At 40.0% G+C, this 7,916-nt stretch overlaps 1 long non-coding RNA gene across 2 annotated transcripts; it reads right to left on the reverse strand.

Annotated features, from left to right (window-relative positions):
- Positions 1-991: 991 nt before the first annotated feature.
- LOC112077285 (uncharacterized) lies at positions 992-7,916 on the reverse strand. 2 transcript variants are annotated; one of them, XR_011478100.1, is made up of 7 exons: positions 7,821-7,916; positions 6,499-6,599; positions 4,672-4,767; positions 3,999-4,287; positions 3,605-3,713; positions 2,154-3,476; positions 992-2,115 (listed from the first exon to the last, which is right to left on the reverse strand). It is a non-coding gene; the product is annotated as an uncharacterized lncRNA (long non-coding RNA). The 2 variants fall into 2 exon arrangements; XR_002895392.2 differs by having other exon boundaries at positions 992-3,476.

Raw genomic sequence — 7,916 nt, forward strand, 5'->3', positions numbered from 1 at the left:
CCTCTCTCCCCAGGATGGTGTTTCCTGTTGAACTCTTCCCTGATCCAGTCTTACCCAGCAGAACAATCCTCATGTCAAGTCTCCCCTTACCTGCAGACACACAGGACATGTAATGAGTAAAATTTATAGAATATATAGAAATCTTGTACCCCAACCCCAAGTCCAGGAATCCTGGACACGCTGCTCCTCCTTACCAAGCTGCTTGGTCCGTTGTTGGTGGGAAGTTCTGTCACGGCTGTTGAAAGGAGAGGACCAAGGTGCAGCGTTGTGAGCGTACATTTTCTTTTATTTAATCAAAAATGAAGCCAGACAAAACAATAAACACTACAAAAACAAACCGTGAAGCTCAAAGGCAAAGTGTCCTAAACAACGTCAACTTCCCACAAACACAGGTGGAAAAAAGAGCTACCTAAGTATGGTTCTCAATCAGAAACAACGATAGACAGCTGCCTCTGATTGAGAACCACACCCGGTCAAACACAAAGAAAACATAGAAATAAAGAAACTAGAATGCCCACCCTAGTCACACCCTGGCCTAACCAAAATAGAGAATAAAAACCTCTCTATGGCCAGGGTGTGACAGGTTGACCTTAAAATGAGGGGCAGACGTAAATTAATCACTAATCACATGAAATAAATCATCTTTAGAAATGACTTTGTCAAAGCAACAAAATAACTAGGTCTTTACAATGATGGTGAAACTTAGAAGAATGTTGGGAATAAGTGGGTTAAAATCTTTCTAGAAGTGACACAGGGGGAGGGACATGTCAAAATGTTAAGTTTTGGCACTTCAGTAAGGCGTTATTTATATATTTTTTAAATCGATTTATTGAATTCTCCATTTAATCTATATTAAAGGGCACTTTATTTAATATAACAGGCTTTTCTAATCCAATATTGGTTCACAATTTCTACTTAAGGTGGTTGGGGTTCGTTCCTTGTTCCTTGTCAATCATTGGCTCATTGGTGAAATTAGCATTCAGACAATATCTTTACGTAAATCAATCATTAATTTATTAATGCAATTGCAGACAGAAGTTGACAACAGGAACATAGCACGCATGTCTCCGAGTAAGTTCTGCAAAATAGAAAAGGTCCCAAGTTGCTTTTATCATGCTTGTAGTCAACCCCCTGTGATTTAACTGCCTACGTCATTAACTTCTACTCATGAGACCAAAACCATGCCTACACAGCTATGTAAACAAGACGTTTAGTGTTATCTAAAAGCTTAGCAGTAAATGTCCAAGTTGATTTATAGTGGAATGTCTGACGGGTCTCCTATCTCTTACACTCCCCTGCAGAGTTATGTCTTCACAGTCACACATTTCTCAGACTGTTTCTTCATAAGAGGCAGAGAGACTAGAAAAGTACTGTGGAACAATATTAAACCTCATGTGTATATATATWKTKWWWMTSTRKWSTMKRRSMCYMTAWAWRTRWAGAGGGWGGGGTCTTATAACCCCTCCCCYTCTATTAATACAACATAAGCATAATCAATTATTATAATACATCAAACATTTAGTACAGCCCCCATCTCGGTGAACCTCTAACCAGATATCAAAGGGACGCAAAAGGCACTTTTATTGTGAAACGACCCAGTAACTAGCAGGCCTCTGGCACTGAGCAGTTCCCGGTAGTAGTTTAGCCAACTGCTCTTCCCTGATGTGGTACAAAATGCATMATTTATATTTTACATTGATGTTCTGACATTGGTTTTATTGAAGGACATTTAAACTGGGTCCAGCACTTCATGAGACACAGCTACAGTATAGTGAATTTCCAGGCCACATTAATATAACTTTGAAAATACTGCTACAAACAAACCCAACACAGCTATATGATGATTCAACTGTATTCCTTGACCGTTTTGACATTTATATTGCATAATACATGACACCGCATTATTTGTTCACCCATTGGAGAAAGTGCAGGTATCTTATATTTCTCTAAACACCAGGTTATAATGGGAGATATGTTCTTAAAGAATATAAAAAAACACTTCTAACAATTAATCAATGAAAGTATTGATCAACAATTAATAAATGTACTTATTTATCATTTTCATTCTGCAAACTTTTTTGTTTTCAGAGGTCACCCTGCTTTAGAGAGGTCACCCTGCGTTTAGAGAGGTCACCCTGCTTTAGAGAGGTCACCCTGCTTTGAGAGGTCACCCTGCTTTACAGAGTTCACCCTGCTTTACAGAGGTCACCCTGCTTTACAATAAGAGATGATGAATGAAGAGACTCACTAATGTTCAGGTGATGAATGAAGAAACTCACTAATGTTCAGATGATGATTGTGAATATGAAATTAAGAGACTACCTAATATTCCGGCAAAGATTGTGAATGTCAAATGAAGAGACTCTTCAATGTTCAGAATGAGTGATTGTGAATACCAAATGAAGAGACTCCCTAATGTTCAGATGATTGTGAATACCAAATGAAGAGACTCCCTAATGTTCAGATGATTGTGAATACCAAATGAAGAGACTCCTAATGTTCAGATGATTGTGAATACCAAATGAGAGACTCCCTAATGTTCAGGTGATGATTGTGAATACCAATGAAGAGACGCCCTAATATTCAGTTTCGTATCATTAAGGACAATTAGTATGATCATTGTGATCACTGTTACTCCTACATACATTTCTGAGCCTGAGACTTAATGCCAGATTATCAATGACCATCCTCCCTTCATCTTCCCTCTCACAGACTTTTCTCTCTTCAGTCTCCCTCTTTTTTCTCCTCCTCCTCCTCTTATCGTTTGCTATGGCTGCATCCCTCTTTTTCTCCTCCTCCTCTCTTATCGTTGCTATGGCTGCATCCCTCTTTCTAACCTCCTGTTCCAGTATCTTTCTCAGAGCCTCCTCCCTCCTCTGCTCTCCTCGTCCCTCCGGGTCAAGATGTTTGTCACATGATAGTATCCCCTATTCTCATTCAATAATCCGTCTATCTTCTCAGCAGCTCTGTGACCTGAGTGAGGTCATTTTTTCTTTGTTATTGAAGACGTGATGTCTACCACCACACATACTGAGAAGCTTTAGGGAATCACTGTTGTCCATTAGATACTTCTCCACTGGTTTCCCTTCTAGCTGGTCTCCACCAGTGAACAGCACAATGGTGTATTTAAGGGCCTCCTCCGCAAAGTTCTCGTTCATCCATTTGACAGTTTTCTTCTCCTCTTCTGTGCACCAATTGCACAACCTGATCACCAGCAGGAACACGTGAGGTGTTGAGATGTTGATGCATCGAGCTACTTACCTGCAACGTCCTCAGATGGCAACACATCTGGGGTGTTAATCATAGTTATGTTATTTCGGCCCACAACAGCATCTTGTTCCTCACACTGTGGCCCATACGAAGGTGAAGCCTCCACTTTAAAGGCCTCTCTTCCCAGGATGGTGTTTCCTGATGCTCTCTCTCTGATCCAGTCTTCCCCAGCAGAACAATCCGTTGCTGAAATCCCACCTCAGACCCTGCAGAGATGCAGGACATTTAAAATCGGTTAAAAAAGGTTAAACAGTTAAAAGAGGTTAAATTGAATAAGTGAATAACATTAATACTGGAACAAAATGAGAAATAAAGAAAAAATGAGTAAACTCACCATGGACAGTGACACACAAGTCTGCATAACATACAAGTCCTACCAGGGCAAGTACCAGTATGAGAATCCCCAGAAGACTGACGAAGAAGGCTGTTTTCCATGAGCAGACCTACGAAGGAGAGTCATGTAACTACATCATTTATATACTGTAGGTCACTATTAGAATTGCAGATTTTTGGTAACTTTTCCCGAATTCACAGGTTTTCCAGTAATCTCAGTTGGAGGATTCCTGGAATCAGGAGGGAATAAGCAGGAAATCCAGAATCCTAATTTCTGGAAAACCAGGGAATTTAAGGAAAGTTACCATCATTTTGCAACCCTAGTCAATACCTTTCTTGACAATTTATATCAGGGGACCAAATAGACATTTCACTGGAGAAGAAGGAAACTCTACCTGAGTCACAGTTTGTTCTGTTTCAACATATGTTTGATGGACGTGATCATCTACATTTGGAATGGTTTTCCTTCCTTCAGTGGCCTCCACCAATGTGTGTTGCATCAGTCCTGGGACCTGGTAGTGGTCTCTAACATGGTTCTCACAGAAAGTAGCCTTGCAATCCTGGCAGAACTTCACAGCTTCGTCACTGCGCTGTACACATATGGTACAGTCCAGTCTGGTACGATGTACTATTCTGCTATCCTGCATCTGGCCTAAAGCAGGCAGAGGGTCCTCAACAGTAGGGCTGTAGAAAGGTTCAAGTTGAACGAAGCCACCTGTTACATGCACGTTTATAACACATGCATGTCCATAGCGAAGGATCAACAGCATTACGTTTTACATTGTACATTTAAGTGACTCACAGGAGCAATTAGGGTTAAGTGCCTTGCTCAAGGGCACATTGACAGATTGGTTGCTGGATTCAAACCAGCAACCTTTCGGTTACTGGCCCAAAGCTCTTAAAAGCTAGGCTACCTGCCTGGTACATGATAGTAGATAAGACAGCATTCAGTACTATGAACAACAAACACTTTTACATTATAAGAAATCAATAAATAGCTCAGGCTAGGATTCCTCATAACACCAAAACAAAGGTGTATATCTGGTTTACATTATGGGCATACTGTACCTCTGATTTAWATGAAGACCAGATCCATATAAATCRATCTCACTGTCTGCTGAGCCGACTGTATACAACAAGTACTCTGTCTCCGCCTGCTGGCTCCTAGCAACAACAGACAGAAAGAGAAGASCAGGGTCTGAAATGTTTGTCAAAAGAGGATGTAAATCTAAAAAGTCATTTTTTCCCCCAGGAGAGTAGAAGTTTGCAGCTTGGTTTGTGAGCCATCTGTTATTAAAGTGAACAAAAAGAGACTAATGTTTTACAGTGCATTCMRAAAGTATTCCAGATCCCTTGACTTTTCCCACAGTTTGTTACGTTTCTGGCTTTTTCTAAAATATTTTTTTTCCAATCTGCACACAACACCCCATAATGACAAAGCAAAAATKGTTTTTTAGAAATGTTTGCAAAATTATTAAAAATTAAAAACAGAAATAACTTATTTACATAAGTATTCAGACCCTTTGCTATGAGGCTTTAAATTGAGCTCAGGTGCATACTGTTTCCATCCTTGAGATATTTCTACAACTTGATTGGAGTCCACCTGTGGTAAACTTAATTGATTGGACATGATTTAGAAAGGCACACACCTGTCTATATAAGGTCCTACAGTTGACAGTGCATGTCAGAGCAAAAACCAAGCCATGAGGTCGAAGGAATTGTCCATAGAGCTCCGAGACAGGATTGTGTCGAGGCACAGATCTGGGGAWGGGYACCAAAACATTTCAGCAGCATCGAAGGTCCCCAAAAACACAGTGGCCTCCATCATTCTTAAATGGAAGAAGTTTAGAACCACCAAGACTCTTCCTAGAGCTGGCCACCTGGCCAAACTGAGCAATCGGGGGAGAAAGGTCAGGAAGGTCACCAAGAACCCGATGGTCACTCTGACAGAGTTCCAGAGTTACTCTGTGGAGATGGGAGAACCTTCCAGAAGGACAACCATCTCTGCAGCACTCCATCAATCAGGTCTTTATGGTAGAGTGGCCAGACGGAAGTCACTCCTCAGTAAAAGGCACATGAAGGCCCGCTTGGAGTTTGCCAAAAGGTACCTAAAGGATTCTTAGACCATGAGAAACAAGATTCTCTTGTCTGATGAAACCAATATTGAACTCTTTGGCCTGAATGCCAAGTGTCACTTCTGGAGGAGACCTGGCACCATCCCTATGGTGAAGCATGGTGGTGGCATGTTTTTCAGCGACGGGGACTGGGAGACTAGTCAGAATCGAGGGAAAGATTAACAGGGCAAAGTACAGAGAGATCCTTGATGAAAACCTTCTCCAGAGCACTCAGGACCTCAGACTGGGGCAAAGGTTCACCTTCCAACAGGACAACAACACTAAGCACACAGCCAAGACAATGCAGGAGTGGCTTCGGGACAAGTCTCTGAATGTCCTTGAGTGGCCCAGCCAGAGCCCGAACTTGAACCCGATCGAACATCTCTGGAGACCTGAAAATAGCTGTGCAGCGACGCTACACATCCAACCAGACAGAGTTTGAGAGGATCTGCAGAGAAGAATGGGAGAAACTCCCCAACAGGTGTGCCAAGCTTGTAGCGTCATACCCAAGAAGATTCAAGGCTGTAATCGCTGCCAAAGGTGCTTCAACAAAGTACTGAGTAAAGGGTCTGAATACTCATGTAAATGTGATATCAGTTTTTATTTGTAATAACCTGTTTTTGCTTTGTCATTATGGGTATTTTGTGTATATTGATGAGGGGGAAAACTATTTAATCCATTTTAGAAAAAGGCTCAACGTAATAAAATGTGGAAAAAGTCAAGGGATCTGAATACTTTCTGAATGCACTGTAGATAAATATTTCAGAAGACAGCATCTCACCATTTCACAGAGGTACGGATTCCACTGTGAGCGTTATTGGTTCATACATGGACCGATCACTGTTCATGCTGTAAGGCACAGGCGTTTTGGGACTTCCTTCCCTGATTAAAAAATTATAAGATTTTCAAATACATTGAGTTAAAACTGGTCCTACTTTATTTGGACATTACTGTTCATATTTAGAATGGAATACAATGTAATTTTATAGCTACAAATGTTGTTCTAAAATGTCTAGTTTTTCTCTCACATAATTTAATTGGAAACATTCACTGACTATAGGTATTTAAAGGAAACTCCTCTTTCCTCGTTTTCTCCCGAGCTCATGTTATCAGTTACTTGGGTTGGCAGCAATGTATCCGTTTCCCCTGGGACAGAACCTATATTTTCTTTATCTCTAGGCAAATCAATTGCTTGGTAATCAGGATTGGCAGGCATTTTATGATGCTATGATACAAAGTACAACAATGGGCACAAACACAAACAAGACTGAAAAGGCTCAATTAATAAAATGCGTAATCTAGGCGCAGTATGTCGCTTTTTGGGCGACGCAACCAAATTCACACAGAAATGTGAGTTGTAGATCTGTCACTCTCATTGAAAGCATGTCTGAGAAGCGATAGATGCATTCTATGTACGACCGTTTCTATGCTTCCCATTCTAAGTTTCATTTTGGGTCTTTTAACTTTCGGTTTTGTACAGCAGCTTCAAACAGCTGAAAATACATATTTGGGTTATTGAAAATATGTTTCACAGCATTTAATAATGGCACAATGGATAGCTTGTTTTGTCACATAAACTGAAATAAGAGAAGGACCATTAGAATTTTATCAACCAGAGCAATTTCTACATAGCTACCTATGAGAAGTTTACAGCATTTGTCAATGTTTTGTTCATACCTTTTCTAGTTTAAATACTAAGACAATTATTCTAGAGTGATTGCAATTTGATTCAACAACTTTATACAGTACAATAGGGTGTGCTTTGGTGATAAAATGTCACTTATATTATAAAATAGATTTTACGAAGACAAATATGTTTATTCACTTTCGCTAACATATCAAAGGATTTTACTTTTTGTGGTAGTCATCTTCAAAGTTGTTTTCGCGGGTTGCAAAAAGCTAAATTAGCATGACACTAGCTGAATTCAATGTTAAAGGCTTTGAAAATAAAAAGCTTGGTATACGCTCAGTGCTGTGTTGACATTTAACAGAGCTTGTGAGAAACTTTTAAAAAGAACAGGAATTTCGAATTAATATGAAAAGTGCATACAAAAAATATGAAAATACTACATGTCAATGTCTCAAAATCGATATCAATCTTACCTCGATATTATATCCTGCTGATAAGAGAAGAAAGATGACGAGTTCAACGTGAAAGTGAGCTTCTCATGTAAAAAAAAGAAAAGTCTGTCCCTCTCA

Source organism: Salvelinus sp. IW2-2015, unplaced genomic scaffold, assembly GCF_002910315.2.
Source record: "Salvelinus sp. IW2-2015 unplaced genomic scaffold, ASM291031v2 Un_scaffold4434, whole genome shotgun sequence".
Lineage (NCBI taxonomy): Eukaryota > Metazoa > Chordata > Actinopteri > Salmoniformes > Salmonidae > Salvelinus > Salvelinus sp. IW2-2015.